Source organism: Phyllostomus hastatus, unplaced genomic scaffold (assembly GCF_019186645.2).
Source record: "Phyllostomus hastatus isolate PE091 unplaced genomic scaffold, TTU_PhHast_1.1 phas_contig_524, whole genome shotgun sequence".
Taxonomy (NCBI): Eukaryota; Metazoa; Chordata; class Mammalia; order Chiroptera; family Phyllostomidae; genus Phyllostomus; species Phyllostomus hastatus.
In genome coordinates, this window is record NW_025333900.1 from 15,404,677 (window position 1) to 15,426,351 (window position 21,675).

Genomic DNA, 21,675 nt, shown 5'->3' on the forward strand with positions numbered 1-21,675 from the left:
ATGAGAATCAACCAATGAATGCATAAATAAGTGGAACAACAAATCAATGTTTCTCTCTCACCACCTGGCTGACTCAAAGCATGCACTAGTGACCTCTGCTACAGAAAGCTGTTCATGGTAGGCTTTCTCAGGAGAGATGAGAGGGTCATATGTGGCCAGAGGAAAGTTAATGCAGGGTTAGGGCATCAAGTTGGTTTGGAATTTGATCAGATATACATTCAGGGCTCCACAGATCTGAGGGAAGCAGTGATAGAGGACACAATCTGGCTAATGAGTTGTTTATGGCTAGTGTGGGTTGGGCACTCAGTACAGGGTGGAACAAAAGGAAGTCTACATGTTTGAGTATGTGACACACAGGGCTTATTCTTGCATTATTGTTTATTAATTATTGCATTATTTTTCATATGAACAACTGTAAACCTACGTTTGCCCCACCCTTATTGAGGTTTCTATGACAGATGTCACACATGGCCTCATTGTCAACCATGAAGGCACAATTAGAGTGCTCCAGGGTGGTGTGGGTGGTAAGGATGGAGTTGTAGGGCTCAACTACTGCTATGGAAACCTGAAGGGCTAGGTAAATGGAAAAGTCCACCTTGGATTTCTTGCCATAATCAACAGAGAGACATTCCATCAGCAGGGAGGTGAATCCAGAACAAGTTTCCTCATCAAAGATGTGGAAAACCAAGAAGCCCTAAAGACCAGTGTATTGGTCAGCTAGCTTCCAAATTCGGTCCAAGAAAAGGTCAAAGATTTCTTTGCCTATGGTGTAGTGTCTGCAGGTACAATTATTAGCATCATTCTCCTTGCCCGTGATAAACTGCTCCAGATGGAAGAGCTGGAGGTGGTTACCAGTGCAAACTTCATCAGTGACTCTAGGTTTCTCCTGCTCTCAAACACTGCCCTGAGCACATGCTTGCCAGTACCTTACTGAAGGAGGTGTTGAAGTAGTCGTCTCCTCCCAATGGTCTTGTCACTTGTCAGTAGAGCTCCCAGCAGGCTTTGCCAATCTGGACATCAGTCTGGACAACGTGGATGGAGATGCACTCATGCATGGCTATGGGTTAGCAGGTACAGGTAGAAAACAGGAGTAGACACCTGGCCCTGATTACTGTTCCCGACAAGTTAAGAGTCAACGTAAGTAATGCATTCAAAGCTATTTCACCTTGAGGAGTTCTCATGCATGGCTGAAATGTAATTCATACAGCTCAATTGAGCACGGTATCCTTTAGCAAGCACTAAGTGGTAACATTATCATAATCTGTGTCTACTGCCTGATCACCTTCATTCATTTAGGAGTGTAACCTCAGCCCACGACCTGACAATGTCCCCAGAGGGGGCATGCTTCACACTAAATTAGTCAGCTATTTTTACCACACTGCCTCAGATCTTTTCCTTCTCTTGTGTCCCAAGGACTCAGTTCGTGAGGTGACTCTGTCAATCAGGAGAGTGCCAATGTTCTCAGTGCAAGTGAACTTTGGGTGCTCCCAGGGCTCCCAGTCCCAGCACTGAACAAGGTAGAGGAGAAGGGAGGGGCCCACCTCAAACCAGCTTGACTAGGGTCCAGGGTCTCACCCAGTGTCTCTCCAATAGTTATATCACCTTGGCCACTGTCCTTGTGTCTACATAGGGAGCCAGTAGGTGGCAGATGCCATTCATTCCATCGTCTCCATCCTATTATTTCTCCCTGTCCCTTACCCTGTGGAGGCTTCCCCTATCTCCTGCTCTCAAGAGTTGAGGGGTGGGCTTAGGTCAAGTTCATGCCCCACTCATACATCACTAGCATTGGAGTAGTGAGCAGTTTCATGGGAACGGAACTGAAGGATAAGGAAAAGAGGAAGAATTATTTTTCTTCTTATATACTCATTTGTACAATTTGAATGTTATACTAATATCATAAAATGCCTGTTTAGTAAATAAGTTTTTACAAACAAAATTTAAATAACTTTAAAAATCATCCCAGGGAACCTACTGAGCTGCCCAACCCTTAGAGAATTTTTTTTTTCTTTTAATGTGTATTAGACACCATTGCCAAGATTCTGGTCAAAATGGTTCTTTCTGTACCCATCTATAGTCACTTTGGGTGGTCTGCCTTGAAGCCACTGAACATGTCAAAGAAGAAGAGAGTTGGAAAGAGGACAGGATTTAGAGCAGGGTTGTCCAACCCACAGCCTGCAGACTGCCTGGGGCCCAGGGTGGCTATGAGTGCGGCCCAGCACAAAATCGTAAATTTACTTAAAACATCACGAGATTTTTTTTGTGATTATATGTCTCAATGTCACATAAAATAAATGTCCGTACAATAATGTTTTATTACTTAGATATGTAAATTTCCTAAATTAGTGATCACAAACTTGAGACCTGTTCGATGATTTTAAAAGATTATTGAAAGGGCTGCTGCATAATTAGGGTTATTATGTGAGAACTTTTTTGTTTATCTGTGGTGGTGGATATCACAAAAATTATGCACAGATCCTTTTTTTTACTCATCAGTTTTCCTTAGTGTATGGGTTTTTAATGTGTGGCCCAACACAACTCTTCTTCTTCCAGTGTGGCCCAGAGATGACAAAAGGTTGGACACCCCTGATTTAAAGTCAAGCCAACTTAAGTTTGAGTCCTGGATCTACCACTTATTGACTTGAGCAGGATTCTAAAGATTTTATTTATTTATTTTTAGGGAGGGAGGGAAGGAAGGGGGAGAGAGAGAGAGAGAGAGAGAGAGAGAGAAACATCAATGTGCGGTTGCTGGGGGTTATGGCCTGCAACCCAGGAATGTACCCTGGCTGGGAATCGAACCTGGGACACTTTGGTTCCCAGCCCGCGCTCAATCCACTGAGCTACGCCAGCCAGGGCTACGGATTCTTTTTTTTAGATTTTATTCATTTATTTTTATAGAGAAAGGAAGGAAGGGAGAAAGAGAGGGAGAGAAACATCAATGTGTGGTTGCCTCTCACACGCCCCCTACTGGAGACCTGGCCAGCAACCCAGGTATGTGCCCTGACTGGAAATCGAACTGCTAACCCTTTGGTTTGCAGGTCAGCGCTCAATCCACTGAGCCACACCTGCCAGGGTGAGTTGTGAATTTTAAGTGAAATGATACATGGGTAGTCCTCACAAAGTAACCTACATAGGAAAATAGTCACTAAATTGTCTATCAGAATGTTTGTGTGTGTGTGTGTGTGTGTGTGTGTGTGTGTGTGAAAGAGAGAGAGAGAGAGAGAGAGAATAAAATAAGATAAAGTGCCTGGTGCTCAAAAATATTCATGTGCATTTCTAATATTACTTTTCCTCTAGGTTCTTTTTCTTCCTGGAGAGATTCTTTATGGGAAACTCTCTTTTCTGGCCTTTTTAACTGCTCGCTGAATCAGCTAATCCACTCCTTTTTTTCTGGTCATTATAATGGTCTTTATGAAGAAATCAACCAGAGTAGCAAAAGAGTGAGGACTCAAAACTTCTCTAAACTTGGAAGATTCTTTGAAGTTTCATTAATCCATCCATCCATCCATCCACTGAAAATGCTTGGTCCTGAAATTGTAGAATTGACCACCACAAATGTGGTACTTCCTCTCATGGAGCTTCCAGTCAGATGGGAGAAAGGTGTGAACCCAAGTCTGTGTGGGGCTGAAACTTCTTTGCATTCCTAGCCCAAGAAGTTAATAAAAAGGCTGCATTTGTGCTCACCAAGTGCCCCTAATCTGAGCTGGTTGTCCCTGGTATAGCTCCAGTTGAATGAATTATAGTTCTATAGACAACTGTGGGAGGGACAGCCCCTTTAACACTGTACATTTAGGAATCAACCTTAAACTGTGGGAAATGATACAATTCCTCAGAGTCTGTGTAACATACAGCAACTTACTGGTTTCCTTATTGGAAGCCTTTTCAGGCTTCCTTTACTCTCAGGCAAATGTTCACCTTGCAGGGATACTCAAGACTGAATGTAGCCAAGCAAGTGAATATGTTTGGAAATAGCAAAGGGCCCTCTGAACATGGGACATGATAGCCACCACAGCTGAGGGTGGGAAGGAGCCTGAGCTTCTTGTGGCTTTAGTCTGGGTTTCTATGACTAGAGCTGGATGGAGGTACATCTCATCCACTCAACCATCGACCATGACAGAGCACCCCTCACTGTCAGCTGCTGGGACCATCCCTGAATAAGAGAGACATGTCTCTAGCCAGAAGGAAAGGGCACTATGAGCACTTACACAGGACATGCTGGCAAAGGAGAGGACCTTAGCCTGTGATGCCTGAACTTACTCAAAGTGGACTTAGACAGGGTCTTCTTTGTCTATAGCTATGCTGCCCTAATTGTCCACAGAGTTGGTCAGAAAGGCAGCATGATGGAAAGGGAGCACAAGGAGTCAGAAACACGTGGGGGCCAGTCACAGCACCTGATAACACATCATTGCACCTCTCTTGATCTCAGACTTTTCAGTATTAAAGGAAGGATTTTGAAAAAAGAAAAAAAGGATGTCTAAGAATACACCAGTAGAAGCTCTGATCTAGGAGTCAGAGAACTGGCTCTGCCGTGTGTGCCCTCCTGCACTCTGAGGTTTCCTTGGCTGGCTCTTACACACACATACACGCACACACACACACACACACTTGCCCCCATGTCCTCAAAGTGAGGACACAGCAGTCACTTTCTTCCAGTCCTGTCTGCCAGCCCAGTATTACTAGACGTCAGCTAGGGATTTCCTTGACCCTCAAAATCCAGGTAAAATTGTCTAGCATCTGCATATAAATCGTGCTCCAATTCCCATGAGCTGTGGAAGTTAGAAGCCCCCCTGAATATTTCTGAGAACCCAGGGGAGTGGTAGAGCGATGTCCTTCTCAGCCCTCTGGCTCTTGAATTCTGAGGTACTGGGCAGGGGACCCCATTTCCTAAGTTTGTCTTTGCCACTGCAAATGCCACATCCTAATACATGTGCCCGTGAGTGATTCTCCCACCTGGACTCTAGAGCAAGAGACTGTGTCATATTTATTTTCCTACCCCTAGTGGTACATAGTAGGCATTCAATATTATTAGGTGAATAAATAAAAGGAAGAAAGGAATAGTGTCAAAGGTGTCACCGAGATTACTTTGAAGGCAGGTTAAGGCTAGCTTAGGAGAAAAATATATTAAAGTCAATAAACATTGCTTCTCATCCAGGATTATTCTTGCCCTGCCTGCTTCTGGTCCCTTTTGGGCCTGGAGGGACACAACTACAGGCTGTTGAGATACTAACTGGTAATGACATTGTTAATTGATAGTTCAACACGTTTGCTCCCCTGGCTCAGCCTGTTTGCTTTAAGAGGCTTCCTGTACCTCTCTCCCACCTTCCCAACTGGATCAAATAATACAAGTCCTTCCCACCTGGGCTACTCCTCAGTTTGCCAGACCCAAAACTGACTTCACAGCTCTCTAGCTGAACTCCCCTGACCCCTTGTATAGAACCTGGTTCCAGAAACATAGGAAGAGTCAGTAAATGTTTGCAAAATGAATAAACAATGAAAACATAGAGTGTGGGTGCAATAATTTTGAAGGCCAACGAGCAAAAATAGTGGAAGTGCTTATAAGCTAACAAAAGGGGAAAGTCAAAAATTTTTAACAGAAGGAAAGGTGGAATGTGTATGTTCAGCAGTATTGGCTAGATAAGTCATTTTGCAAAGCATGCTGAGAAAGAGCTGGGTTTTCTAACCACGAACCCATGGAGCCTTTATCATCTCTGTCACATTATTTTTGTTTGTGTTTTGCAGCCCGTTGGGAATTACAACATCAGTTCATTGTTTGCTGGTTTCATAAATCTCACTTGCCATCAAGAACATACCATGAGGAACATATAATAATTGCTTTTTATATATCCAAGAATTTAAATTATATTTTGTTTTGCAAATTTTATGACACCCCTTAGAGATAACTGGAACCACCTGGGGATGTTGCGAAACTAGGCTTAAGAACAGCCTCTTCACGATGTGCTCAGCTGGGTGCTGCAGTTAAGAAAGAACATGTAGTTCCTAGTTCCCTGCTGGCAGTGTCTTTGCTTGTGCTTCAGCTCCGGTGCTTAAATTCTGAGTCAACTCAGCTGGAACCTGGGGACAAATGGCAGGATGGTCCAAATTATTAAGGAGTCAAAAACCTATGCAGAAATAAGTCCTTTTTTTCAAAACTGTCCATTAATTTAGGTGAAGTGTTTTGACTTCAGTTATCAAACTGTTTCTATTCTATACTTGGCTATGTGTAGACCGGTGGCATCCAAAACTGTAATTACTAGTCACTTACAGCTACTGAGCACTTGAAATGTGGCTTCTGCGGATTTTGAAGATTTAGTAAAAAATAAAAACAAAACAAAAAAGCCTCATTACTAATTTTAACACTGATCGGATTAAAACAATATTTTATTAATATATTGATTAAATATACTATATTATTAAAATTAATTTCACCTTTTACTTTTTAATGTAGCTACTAGAAAATTTTATATTACATATGTGGTTTGAATTATATCTCTATTGGGCAGCTCTGGTGGAGACAATGACTCTATATATTCGGTAGACAAAAAGCATAAAGATTAGTTCACTAACAGTGAAAGGAGATTTTATTCTTGGGAAAAAGATAATTTACTTCAGATGAAAGCAAAACTTTGCTTGAATTATAAATTCTGTCATAATTTCCATGCCACAGTGAAACCTACTAATGAGCTAATGCTCAGAATTTATGATGATGGAAATCACTTCTATATTACAGCATTATTGGGCACAGTAAATGTATCAAGCTGTCATTTCCTTCTGAATGAAACACTGCACCTAAACCGTCGGATTATCGTGATTGTCTTAAATATTTTCCTCCATCATCTCTGGACTGTGAGCTCCTTGGGGACAGAGACATTATGTTAATCATCTGTTTAAGTGACTAGCCATCCTGGTTTTCTCAGGACATGGGACTTTCAATGCTAAAAGTAAGACAGTTCCTAACAGGATCTGATTGGTTGGTCACCCTAGTGGGGAAAAAACACTACAAACACTTCAATATTCCCTGTGCCTGACATGTAATAAGTGCTTGCTCAATAAGAGCTAGTTAAACTTGTACTAAATATTGTGCACCTGTGCTAAATGTTTTCCATTTGTGTACAGACCTCCCTGATTGAACCAACCAAAGTGCCTTCTAAATCAAAGAAGGATTATTATGAGGTGTATTTTTTTTAATTTCCTTTCTTTGGGGCAGATTCTGTATTTTTAAAGTATATTTTGATTATGCTATTACAGTTGTCCCATTTATTTTTTCTTTGCCCCCTTCTGCCCAGTACTCCTATTCCCTCCAGCATTCCCCCTCCCTTAGTTCAAATCCATGGGTTGTACATAAAAACTCTTTGGCTTTTCCATTTCCTATACTATTCTTAACCTTCTCCTGTCTGTTTTGTACCTATTACTTATGCTTCTTGTTCCCTGAACCTTTTCTCCCTATTATCCCCTCTCCCCATCCCCACTGAAAACCTGCACGTGATCTCCTTGTCTGTGATTCTGTTCCTGTTGTAGTTGTTTGCTTAGCTCATTTTTGTTTTTGTTTTTGTTTTTTTTTAGGTTCAATTGTTGATAGTTGTGAGTTTGTTGTCATTTTACTGTTCTTAGTGTTGATCTTCTTTTTCTTAGATGAGTCCCTTTAACATTTCATTTAATAAGAGCTTGGTGTTGATGAACTCCTTTAACTTGACCTTATCTGGGAAGCACTTTATCTGCCCTTCCATTCTAAATGAAAGCTTTGCTGGAGAGAGCAATCTGGAATGTAGGTCCTTCCCTTTCATGACTTGGAATACTTCTTTCCAGTCCTTTCTTGCCTGCAAGTTTTTCTTTTGAGAAATCAGCTGACAGACTTATGTGAACTCCTTTGTAGGTAACTCTCTTTTTCCCTCTTGCTGTTTTTAAGATTCTCACCTTATCTTTAATCTTGGGTAATTTAATTATGATGTGTCTTGGTGTGGCCCTTTTTAGGCCCAACTTGTTTGGGACTCTCTGTACTTCCTGGACTTGTGTGTCTATTTCCTTCACCAAATTGGGGAAGTTTTCTTTCATTATTTTTTCAAATAAATTTTCAATGTTTTGCTCTTCTTCTTCTCCTTTTGGCACCCCTATGATTCAGATGGTGGTATGTTTAAAGTTGTCCCAGAGGTTCCTAAGCTGCTCATTTTTTAAAATTCTTATTTCTTCTTTCTGTTCCGGGTGAATGTTTTTTTCTATCTTACATTCCAAATTGTTGTCTGAGTCCCAGCTTTCTTCCCTTCACTGTTGGTTCCCTGTATGTTTTTTTTTATTTCACTTTGTATAGCCTTCACTTCTTCCTTTATTCTGAGGACGTAATCAATCATTTCTCTGAGCATCCTCATTACCATTGTTTTTGAACTCTGCATCCAATAGGTTGGCTATCTCCTTGTCAGTTCTTTTTCTGGAGTTTGATCTGCTCTTTCATTTGGGCCACATTTCTTTGTCTCCTCAATTTGTTGGTGCACCTGTTACATTGTAAGGGCAGAACCTTAGGTATTCACCAGGGCAGGGCAACCTGCTTTGCTGTGGCGCTCTATGTGGGGGAAGGGGAGGGGAGGGAACAATGCCATTTGCTCAGTACTTGCCCCGCTTTCTGTAACTTCCCCTGCTTCCCACAAGTGACTGGCACCCTCCCAGCTGTTGCCCTGGTACTGATTCGCTGAGTGGGTGGGCTTGTGTACATTCTATGGCCCCTGGACCCCTCCAACAGACTCTCCTGTGAGATGGCTGATTCTCCCACCACTGCAACCCCCACAGATTTTTACAGCCAGAGGTTACAGGGTTTTATTCCTGACACTAGAGCCCTGGGTTGCACCATCTGCCTTAAGGCTGGGATTACTCACTCCCCTGTTGTCCCTCCTGGTTTTTATCTGCACACAGATGTGGGACCGCCCATTCTGCCAGCCACTGCTGCCTCACCACTGTGTGTCCTCTCCTCAGCTACCCGTCTCCACCCCTCCTACCAGTCCGAATGAATGTTTCTTCTTTAACCCTTTGGTTGTCAGACTTCCATACAGTTAGATTTTCTGGTAGTTCTGTTGTTTTTAGATTTGTTGTTATCCTTCTTATGGTTGTGCAAGGAGGTGAAGCATTTCTATTTATGCTTCCATTTTTGCCAGAAGGTTTTTTTGTTTTTGAAATAACATAACAATTGGCCAGAAGCTAGTATAATTGGGATTTCCTTCCCAGGCATCAGCACTGTTGCGAGTTATCTTTTGTCTCTGTCAATGGACCTTCATCTCTCCCCCTTGGCCCACCCCACCATTCCACCAAGCTCCAATCTGCTCCTGATGACTTAAGGAGCCCCAGCCATTGCCAGGGACCCTACTCAGGTCCCCTTTACTACCTCTGGCCAGGGGTGACAGTTAGTTGTTTGCACTGAAGGAGTTCCAATATACATGTATTTGTCAAACAAAAACAATACAGTTGTGTGTTTCAGGTCGGGGAGGAGCAAGGAGAGTATGGGAAAGACTGAGGGGTTAAAGGTAAGAAAGGAAATTTCCCGATCTGCTATTGGCTTCATCCAGAAGTGTATATATATTTATATGTGTGTGTGTGTATATATATATAATTTATATATATTAGTATACATGGTACCTGGGTTCTGTGACATCAGTTCAGAAACTTTTCCAGAATAGAGGCAATCCCAAGAGAGGTTAAGAGCCTGGGCCCCATAATCAGTCTTAGGTTTATTTTCTATTTTTTTTTTTATTTTAACTTTTTAAATATTTTATTTATTTATTTTTTTAGAGAGAGGGGAAGGGAGGGAGAAAGAGAGGGAAAGAAACACCAATCAGTTGCTTCTTGCATGCACCTAGACCAGGCTTAGGCCCACAACCCAGGCCTGACTGGGAATCAAATCAGCAATCTTTCACTTTGCAGGACAATGCCCAACCAACTAAACCACACCAACAAGGGCTCTGTCCTAGTTCTAAATCCTGACTCTGTAAGTTGCTGAATTTCTCTGTAAGTGGTAACAAGAGTACTTACCTCATAGGCTTATTCTGAAGAGTAAATGAGCTGATGGATGTAAAGTGCTTTGTGTAGTTCCTGGCACATAGGAAGTAATTGATGTAAGTGTCAACCACAATTATACTTCCACTCAAGGTCAATAGAAAAAGTTGATACAAGGAAAGAGCATGAACTTTGGTGTCAGACCTGGAAATATTTCTGTTCAGATCCATACAATTGTGGTCTCAGACAAGTAATTTAATCTCTCTGTGATTGGTAAGGTAGAACTCTGCCCTGTAGGATTGCTATGAAAATTAAATGGGACATATAAGTATAGTGTCCAGCACATGGCAATCAATCAAGATAATAGAAAGATCCTTTCTGTGTTCAGCTCATCTTTTTCTCCAATCTAAGCCTGAGAGGCCCAGCAAATTTCCTGTCACCCAGCACATCCCCACCCCCAACCCAGTCTACTAGCTCTGAAATGTTAAAATGCTGCCTAGCACTCAGGATGTAGCCAGAAGCTACATCCTCAAATGTCCTTTCCTCTCTTCTGGCAGAGAAGGTAGCTCTGTCCTTAACCAATTATCCCCTCAATTAATCCATTCTAATGCATCAACTTGCATTGCCCATGTATAAATTCATCATTCTACACCAGTAGTTCTTCAAAATGGCAACATAGAGAAAAATAATGATAATACAGTGAGTTTCATAAACCAATGCATGTATTTTCTCCCTTTTGAAATTAGTGCTAAAAGTTCCTTGTTTTATACAAGCACGACGATAATAGGTGCTACTTACTATGTTTCAGTGTCCTTACTTGGCAAAATAAAAAGTAGGCAGTTCTATGCTGATCTCCAAAATGTTTTTGGATTGGACACACACAAAAAATACACACACACACACACCCCATCTAGGAACTACTTCATAGCGTACAGTAGAGAGAGATAAAGGAAATGGAGAAGAGATGTCAAAGGGGCTGGTCAGAACCTGAGCCTCCATGTGGTCACCTTCTGCTGGTTGAATGGAGGCCCCAGTGAGTCTGTCCAGGCAGACTGCACTCACCAGCACTCACATAAAACAGGCTACAGTTAAGAGAACATTCATTTGCTAGAATCAGTGAATGATCATGTCTTTCTAATTCCAAGTGGCAACAGGTAAGACTGGCTCCACCAGTTTTAAAGCAATGATTTCCAAATTTCAATGTTTGAAAAGTTAGTTAAACTCTGAAGTCTGTGGCCCACCCCCAGGGTCTCTGAGTCAGTCCATCTGGGGCATCTGCATTTTAAATTAGCTTCCTGGGAATTGCTGATGCAGGTGGTCCTCAGGCCAGCCGGACACTGCAAACACCAATACTGACCATTCTGCTCTCTCCTGCATATCCAAAAGCTCACCCTCCTCTTGCTTCTAGCCTCTTTCCTAATATTGCATCTCCTTTCACATCTGTGCCACTCTCAGGTGTCCTTACGACTTTTTTCTTCTTGGAACCTTAGTAGTGAAAGGGTCTGAGGTGGGTAAATTCCCGTGAATCCCAGTGAAGTCTTATTTCAGTTTTTGGCAGCCTGTTCAAAAGTCACAAATATTGTGTGTCCCTACGTCCTGAGACAAAGCAGCATGGCTTCTACCTCCCCCATCACATCTTCCAGTTCACTTCCAGTGAGAGGCAACTGCATTTCCTTTGCACCACTGGTGCTATGTGAGAAGCAATAGCATTCTGTTCCTTAGGGTAGGTGATTATGAGTTTGTTGATGATCAACTAACTATCTGAATTTAGTACAACCAGGTTTCCAGATGCCACAGGAAAAAAAATGTGGCTAAGAAAATCTGCCTAATCTGGTTAATTTAGAAAAAGCAGAGAGAAGCTTATATGGAAAATGGCTCTTTTGTTTTATCAAAATCACTAATTTCACTGACTTCACCCTCAGCCCACGTTCATGACATTTATCCACTTTCTTGTTTTAATCACCACTTAGTGTTGCTGTCAGATTTTAATAATCTCTCCAAAACTTCTGGCCACTGTTCAGGCAAATAGCCCCCAAAGAAAGGAAAAATAATGTTGAGTGTGTGTTGGGTGGGGAGGGGCTTTGGCAGCATGCATCCTGGTGTTTATTCAGAATGGTAAAGACTTTTGAAAAGACTTCACAGGTGGATATAGCTCTCAAAGTGGTTGATATACTAAATGCCAGCCAGGGCCCAGCCTCACTCCTAAAAGCCTTCAATTTATGGAGGAGTGAATTTTAAGGTCCTAGGAACAAAGCCAGATTTGGTAAGCTTAAGGATAGGTAAAGCAAAGAATTTCTTTGCTTTGCACACAGAAGAATTGAAAAAGGAAGCATGTGAATGACGAGTGTGGGGGAAGGGTGTTTATTCCTGTATTGAAAGAACAAAAAAGGACCATAGTTTGCTTTCTTTCTTTCTTTCCTTCTTTCTTTTCTTTTCTTTCTTTCTTTCCTTCTGTCTTTTCTTTCTTTCTTTCTTTCTTTCTTTCTTTCTTTCTTTCTTTCTTTCTTTCTTTCATGCAAGGCAGATGGACTGTTGATTGACACTAAATAAATCCTTGAATAAATGAATCTCTCTAGCACTGGGGAGGGGATGGCGAGGAGGGAGGGGGGATGGTGGGAAGTGGCTCGTGCATATGGAACAGATAACTTTTTAAGGAAAGGGGGATTAAAAGCAAGAACCCAGGGCATTTAATAACTGTGGCATTTTATTTTTGCCTCATGTGGATTATTGGGGATTATCGGCTAAAAGCAAGAGCTGAGTCTGGTGTAACTGTTTGACTCACCCTTCCTGCCCTCTCATTTAAAACCTTCTGTCTCTTCCATGGCTTTCATTTGGTTAACAACAGACAGATATGGAGTGCCAAGAAAGTTTTTCTATAACCAACCTTTCCTAAAGAACCAACCTTTCCTAAAGAACAGGAATGGGTTTTACCATCAAATTTGACCTCTATAAAATCATAAAGTGCAATTAGAAGGATTAAAAAGTAGATCCATAAAAGACTTTGCAGCAACTGCAGTAGCCTAAAGCACCAAGCTGCTGCAGCTCAGGAGAGCCAGCCAGCGGCAGAACGCAGGCTGCAGCCCAGGCCTCTGCAGGAGAGCTCCAGGCTGTCACTGCGCCATGTCCTCTCTTCAGGTCATCAGTGACTCCTGCTTATGAATCAGGCAAATGCTTATGCTTTGCCTCAAACATTACATATCACCTGACAGAGAAGCTATATTTCAAAAGGAAAGGTCTTTCCCTGGCCTTCGTGGACCCAAAAGGAAGGGATGTTCTAAACTGAAGCCCAGGGTGGGGAAGTTTTAGCCTCCTAAAAAGTTTAGTTTGGTCAACAAAACAAACAAGTGAGCAAAACAGAACCAGAGACATAGAAATAAAGAACAAACTGACAGTAACCAGTGGGGAGGAGGGGGGAAGATCATGGGAGACAGAAGGGGAAGGGTCGTCAAGGAACATGTATAAAGGACCCATGGACAAAGACAACAGGGGTTGGGGGCAGGATTGAATGTGGGTGGTAGGGGTGGGTAGGGCAGGAGAGAGTAATGGGGGAGAAATGAGGACAACTGTAACTGAACAACAATAAAAAAAAGCTTAGTTTGAGATTATCTGAGCAGGTTAAAAATATCACAGTAGTCTCAGGAATGATGACCTCATGGAAAACAGTGATGGGCTTTGGAGCCAATTCCAAAGTGTGGATTCTAGTCCTGATCCAGCTACTCAAGGGTAGTTTGACCCGGAGCAAAGTATTTAAGTCCTCTAATCTCAGTATTTTTATTTACATAACAGAAATAACAACATGTCTCTCAAGGGACGTGAGTACTTAGAGCATAATACACTGAAATCTCCTTCCTTCAATATATAAATGCTCGATAAGTATTATTTTCATTTCTTGTTCCCTCTACTTCTCTTCCACCCACCCACCACCAAACTTCTCATCCGCAGAAATGTCTCACTGCCACTGTGCCTCCATGTCTCGGGAGGTTGTTTCAGCGTCACAGGAGGGTAACTTGGTGAAACCTGCTCACATCAAGGGATGTTAACAAACACGTTGGCAAGGCCTGCAGGCTCTGAGGGCAGCTGGTCAGGTGGTAACCACGATTTGCACCTGATCTGAAGTATATCATCACCAGAGAAACTGCCTCACAGTCTTGGTTTAGGTCCCGCTAGAAAGAAGAGAGTGTTCGTCCCTAGGGAGTCTGTAGTCAGAGGGTAGACAGCCGGTCAAGAGAAAGCAGCAAATGAGACGAAGGCGGGGTGGGGGTGGGGTGGAGCCTGGAGGAGGCAGAGAGTTAAGTCGGGAAGGAATCCAGGCCGAAGGCCCCAGCGGGGAGGACGTTTTGATTTGAGAGGCAGAGTAAAGTCAGAGGAGGGGCAGGACTCTACAGGTATCTCCAGGAGTTCTGTGGCAGGGACTTGGGGGCAGCAATCTTACTAAAAGTGTAGTTTAAAGCTATGTTTATATAGCAGTATGTGTTGATAAAGTTAATTCCTAGATTGAGGCCCCCAAAATGGAGGTCACCCCAGTGGCCCAGCCCCATTACTAATCTAAACCCAAGACAGCCTGAACTGAAGGGAAACACCTCGCTGTAAACTTAGGTTTAGCTAGCATGCCTCACCCTAGAAAACAGTTGCTGCTAGCCTTATCAGAAACCTCTGACCTTGCAGCCAACCACGCTGTGTCTCCTGATGACTCCTACTCACTCTGGGCCCAAAATCCCTCCGGAAGAGTGTGCTCTGCTGCCTGAGAGGCACTGTCCTCCCAACCCGTGGATTGTTTGCCCCTTGAATGAAAGACATCAGACTTGACTAAATTATTTTTGTTTGGTCATTTCTGACAGTATAAGAGTGGGAAAAATTGTCAATTAAACCTAACAAAGATGATGAGAGAAGTAATGGTGAAGTTTAAAGAGGAAAAGGAGGGGCAGGGTGGCAAGTCCAGTGATTGCTGAGACAGGAGATGGAAAACAAGCCAGCTCAGTAGAAGAGAGGTGGGACGGGGATGGGACCTTGAGCGCAAAGAGAAATTTGGCCTGAGAATCTGTATTTTTTTAAAGCTTCCCCAAGGATTCAGTCTGGGAGCTTGTCCATTAGTGGTGTCATGTTCTGCATGACAGTGAGCCAGCAGCACTGTCAGCCAGGTCTCAGCTCCTTCTCTCATTGTTATGTAAGCCCATGGCCTGCTCATAGTTTTCTCTTCTGCAGGGACATGGCTGGAAAGTAGGCTAAGAAAATTTGCAAAATTAAAATTAATAAATTAAAAAATTGTTATTCTATTACAGTTGTCCCTATTTTACCCCTTTGTCCTTCTCCATTCAGCCTACTCCCCACCCCCTACTCCCGTAGTCAATTCCCACACTGTTGTCTGTGTCCGTGGGTCATTCATGTGTGTTCTTTTGAGGCAGGAGATAGTCAGGAAGGAAGCTCCAGAGGCCCTGCAGGGCTGAGGTAGAAAACATCTATACATGACAAAGACCCCCTAAGATGGGTTGTTCCTGTTTTCTGGGACAACTCTGAATCATGGAATGCGCCTGCGAGCTACCCCTGATTCATTATAATATCATTATAATGAAATAACATTGTGGGACTCCCTTCTCCAGTAGCCAATCAAGAAAATCATGGGAAACCACACATGCGCAGTAGCTTTGAAATCCAACTCCTTGTACCTGTGCAGGAAAAGCCCGCCAAAGACTAGCCAGGGGGCTTCTGCCCCTATAAGAATAGAATCCCCCAGCCCACGTGTGCCTTCTCTGCTCAGAGTTGGCCCACTCCCATGTCATGTGGAGTGTACTATCACTTAATAAATCTTCCCTCTTTCTTTATGCTATAAACTTTCTGTGTTCGGTTCAATTCTTTGTCCTCGATCACTAAGAACCTGGTTACCTGTGCACACCTGTGACACTTTTAGTCCCTTCCCCTTCTTTCCACCATTATCCCCTTCCCCCCTTCCCCCTCTGGCCACTGTCAGTCTGTTCCATGCTTCCATGTCTCTGGTTCTATTTTGCTGGTTAGTTTACTTTGTTCATTAGATTCCTGTTATAGTTGAAATTATATGGTATTTGTCTTTCACCGACTGGCTTTTTTCACTTTGCATAATATTCTCCAGTTCCATTCATGCCATCAAAAAAGGTAGGAATTTCTTTTCTTTCTGCTCCATAGTATTCCATTGTGTAAATGTACCACAGTTTTTTGATCCAGTCATCTACTGATGGGCACTTAGGCTGTTTCTAGGACTTGGCTATTGTAAATAACACTGCTATGAACATGGGAGTGTATAAGTTCACTTGAATTGGTGTTTCGGGATTCTTAGGGTATTTTCCCAGCAGTGGAATTGCTGGGTTGCAAAGCAGGTCCATGTTTAATTTTTTGAGGAAATTCCATACTATTTTCCACAGTGGCTGCACTGGTTTGCATTCCCACCAACAGTGCACTAGGGTTCCCTTTTCTTCACGATCTCACCAGCACTTGTGGTTTGTTGGTTTATTAATGATAGCCATCTAACAGGTGACATCTCATTATGGTTTTAATTTGTGTCTCTGCAAATTAACATAGACAAAAGATGAAAGATGCTGTTGAGCACCTTTTCATATGTCGATGGGCTATCTGTATGCTTAACTTTATGTCAGATATAACTCAGATCACATTTTGTTATACATAATTATAGTCAAGTATTTAAAATTCTGTTCTTCAGTTTTTGTCAATACAATGGGTATACAATAATAGTATTGTACTTTTTGCATAGGTAATTTTTAAATCCTCACTTGACATTATTGGGAATCAATATGATGTTATATGTAAAGAACTATATAAGGGCCCTGGTTCACAGTATGACAATATACTCTTATGAATAATGTTTTTATTGACAAGATGAAGACAATGACCATGACAGCATACATTTCCCATGTAATAGACGGAAGATTTCTCCATATACTCAGCAACTTATGGCATTGATACTCTTCTCTCTAAAGTACAGTGGCATGTCATTCCCAAGCCAAACTGCAGCTCTTTGTAAATAGTCTCCCACCTGCACGGACCGGTGTGGCTGGGGAGTATGGGTCATGGTGCTCTCAAATCACACCGTGCACCAAGAGCTTTCATACCCACAATCTTCCATGTAAGCAGTGAGGGTAGAGCAATGTAATGTAGAGTACCAGAGGAGTAAGGCTTGAGTCCCTATGATTTCCAACAAGTTTTTTAACCTTTTTTAGGCTCAGTTTGCCCACAAGTGAATCAGAGAATTTTTGCTTTGTGGAATCCACAGTCTTATGGGAACCAAAAAGAGACTTGTATGTCCAAGTGCTAAACCACAATGCCGACACACAAATATCTGAGTTGCCCTTATTTTTGGAACTAAGGAAACTAACATTGACAGAAATGACCTGACATGTGCACACTCTCTCAACTTACAAGAGGGAGAGGCAGGACAGGAAATTGGGTCAGTGTGCCTTTCTTCACACAGCATAGCTTCCTGAACTGCTAACATTCCCTACAGTCCCTTCACAGCACAGGCAAAGCAAGGAAAGACTCAGGTCACACAGACCCCTGTAGTCAGGGCTTTGTAAAGCAGATTCCACCAACAGATCACTGCATTCCAGGACCCACAGGTCAGGCCATCACCTCCCTGTGGCTTCTTGTATCAGCAGCCTCTGTGACAAGCCAAAGCTATGGGGGATATTTCCCTCTTTGCTACATTCCAGTTTATACTAAGGCAGTGAGGTGCAGTGGGGCCTAAGGTACCTTCTGATGCCCTTAAAGCCTGTATGAGTTGGATAATTTATTTCTGCTTGAATTCAAGATAACAATAGCTACTATTCTTGAGTGTTTTGTATTGGTACTTTACAACCATGTTATCTCATTCAGTTCACACTACAGCTCTCTGAGGCTGTACCCCATCCTTTGGGTGGGAAAATTTAGGCCCTCACATGTTAGCCTACACTGCCAAGGTCATGCACCTACCTATGTAGGCTGTCTCAGAAGCCACTGCTCTTAATCGCCCCATTGTTTCTTGAGAAATGGCCTGAAGACCACATGTATCAAAATTGCCTGGTGTTTATTTCCTTCCCCAACCTACAGAATTGGATGGGGGTGGGTGGAAATAGTAGGAGCCCACGAATTTGCATTTCAATAAGGTCCACAGTTGATTCTCATGGGCATCCAAATTTAAGAACCACAGCTGCCCTCTCCAGCCTTCCAGATGCACTCTGTCAAAAGACAGGCAAGGAAGGGAGCAATCTGACCTTTAATACAGAAAGAACCCATCTTTGGCATCATTGTACAAAAACAAGCCATGTCCGTTTTCCCTCACATTTAGTGAATAACCTACACAGCTTCCCTTTAGTGGGTCTGGGTGGGACAAGGTTGTTTCTGTTGATTGACAAGGATTTTAACATGAATATTTAATGGGCAGGGCAGCGGGTACACTTGCCTAATGTAATATTTCAAGCTCCACTTTCATACTGAAGGGATTTGCTCTCCCTTAATGCATGTCTACATCCTGTGCCAGTCTTCCCAACAGCATTTTCCACACAGATAATGCCAGTTCAGGGAACCCCTTTTTCCCAGCTCTCAGTTTCAGATAACACTCACTCTTATCTTGAGATAAAGTTTTTTTTTTGTGCTGAGGAAATGCCACTGGGTATTGTCTAGATTTTTATTATCTCCTATCCAGGCCCTCCCTCTCTGCCTTTTTGGTTAAAACCCATTGACAGAATTAGCTTGGTTGATGTCATTCAGATGAATCACTAACACTTTACCCTCTGTCTCTGTCTCTATTTCTATATTTCTCCTTCCAGCCTCTAATGTTTCCCAACTTGCAAAATATTGGGGTCAAATATTGTATTTGGGGTTTATTTAAACGAATCGGAGGAACAAAGAACTCTGCCATCGAGATGTACAATCTTGTTTGTTGTATTTCTGAAAATTCTTGAACAGTGATTTCATACAAATAACGCATACATTATGCGTAATGGCGAAAGATGAAATACTTTCCTCCTAAGATCAGGAACAAGGCAAAAATGTCTCTGCTTGACCCTTCTGTAAAGCAAATAAATAAATGCATTAAGATTGCAAAGGGATAGGTAAGACTGTCTTCGTTCACAGATGACACAATATTGTATGCAGAAAATTCCAAAGATGCTACAACAAAATACTAGAACTAATAAACATGTTAAGTTGCAAGATATGAAAAACATACCCATTATTACTATACAACTACTGCTAATACAACAACCATGCACTGTAAAACCTTTTCTACTGTCTGAGCATTTTTTTGCCATTACATAATTAAATATTTTTTAAACCAACAAAAAGAACAATATATTAATGCTGCCATAGAAATAGTGACAGAATGCTATGGGAGAACTGAAGAGGAGTAACACCCAGTTAGACCAACTTCAAAGTTTGGAGGCACAGACCTAAGACTGGGTTCAACAACTTCAAGTCTGGAGGTTCCCAAATCTCCCTTGAATTCTATATTCCTTAGGGTGACTTTGAACTCACAGAAAGCTATTATTCTCATGGTTACAGTTAATTACAAGGAAAGGATATGGATAAAAGTCAACAACAAAGAAAAGACACATACAGTGAAGTCTGAGTTTCACAGGAGAAGCTTCCATCACCCCTCATTTGTGGAGCCAGGATGTGCTATTTTCCCAGCATCAGCGCAAGGCAGTAACATGGAGTAGGTACCACACGCCAGGGAAGTTCACTTGAGCTTTAGGGTCCAGAGTTTTCATTGGGACTTTATTACATAGACCTGATTGGCAGATTGATGATTGATTGATCACATGTGGGTGCACTCAGTCTTCAGTGGTACTGCAGGATCCCAAGCTCTATGGATAGTCTTTCTTATTCGGCCAGCCCCCACCCTAAGACCATCAGACGTGGTCAGCCTTATCTTAAAATCTGGTATGGTCAGCCGCTATGCTAAACTAAGATACTCTTATAACAAAGTACTTCCCAGAAGCTGAGGACAACAGCCAGACCTGCCTGTGGGATGAAGCCAAATTCTTTAGTACACAGGACCCAACCCAGATTTGGAAGCCAGCTAACATTTATAGTTAGGGTTGAGATAAGTTGAAATCTTACTGAAGTCTGTGGAAGAAGCTGCCAAAAGCCACACTGGACTGATTTGTTACTATTATTTTATATGTTTTTAGAGGGAATAATATTCTTGAATATTTAAATATTAATGGAAATAATTTTTAGCCTTAGACTTTTGTGTCATTCACGTCTTTCTTCTTTTCCTGTTACCTCCTTAGGAATATTTCATGTTTTCCTAAAATTAGAATGTTTTTAAGGGTTGTAAGAAAAACTGAAATGAGGGTTAAACACACATATTTTACTTAGAAAAAAGTAAAAAAAAATGTCCAAAATCAGATTTGGGACTTCATTTGTTTTCAGTAATCTGTGCTTTAGTCTACTCATATATTGCTGTAGGTAATTCAAAGTTGGTTTTTGTAAATGCTTAATTATACCTGATTTTTACAAGGTAGTCACTTAGCAAAAGAAGTGTCTGAATAATTCCTCATTTCAGCAGTAACAGGCAAGAAAAGAAGAGCTAATCCTTGAACTATTTAATTAGATGAATAGAAATACCCTTTTTTTGAAACAATGGATATGCAAGATTTAGCCATTAAAGGGTTCAGGTAAAAAAAAAATCCTCTCAGTAAGAGTTGAAATCTGAGAAAATCTTTCAAGGAAATTAAACACTTGATCAAAAAGAGAAAAGGGCCATTGGTGAGAGCTGAGATTAAACAGCAGAGTTGTCTGAGATGAGGCCTCAATTGTAAGAACCAGGCAGTTAATAATATCCTCTCCAGGATCTGCTTTTCCTCAAGATATCTCTTTGGGGAAATATAATAGTTTCATTTTCTCTTTGCTAATATAGGAAAAAGTGTCTTACCTTTAAAAAATGTGAAGAAAACTTCAAAATTTTGAAAAAAATCAAACCAAGAACAATTTAGAAGTGTATTTCTAGTATAAGAGAAAGTACCACTCCAAATCAGGACCTAAGACATTTTAAAAATAGCCCTGGCTGGTGTGGATCAATGGGTTGAATGCCAGCCTGTGAACCAAAATGTGGCCAGTTCGATTCCTGGTCAGGACACATGCCTGGGTTGCACATTTGGGAATGTGCAAGAGGCAACTGATCCATCTATCTCTCACACATCGGTGCTTCTCTCCCTCTCTTTCTCCCCCCTTCCCCTCTCTCTAAATAATTAAATAAAATCTTTTTAAAAATTATAAAAAACAAAACAGAACAAAAAAGACATTAAAAATATACATCCATTACATTTTATTTATTTAAATGGACGTATACTTTCATTTAAATAAAGCAAATAAGAGTGATTCACACTTCTTGCATGAAATTAAGCACTTCCATCATTTGAGTACTTTGGCTCACAGGAACACACAAATCCCTGAAATGAGTCGCTTATTTGAATCCTATCTTTCTTATTAACTCATCACATGAACCTGGAGAGAAAGAACCATTTTCCCATGCTGTATACTCTATGGAAAAGAATGAGAATAATGTAGTCAAAATAATACCATCATTGTCACCACCTACCATCATCATCACCACAACTACCACATATTAAGTGCTAACTATCTGCAGGCATTATAGCTCTACTTTCCATATTTAATTTAATTTAATTCTTATTAAAGCACTAAAGGTGAAAGTATTATTATGCTCACTTTATAGAAAAC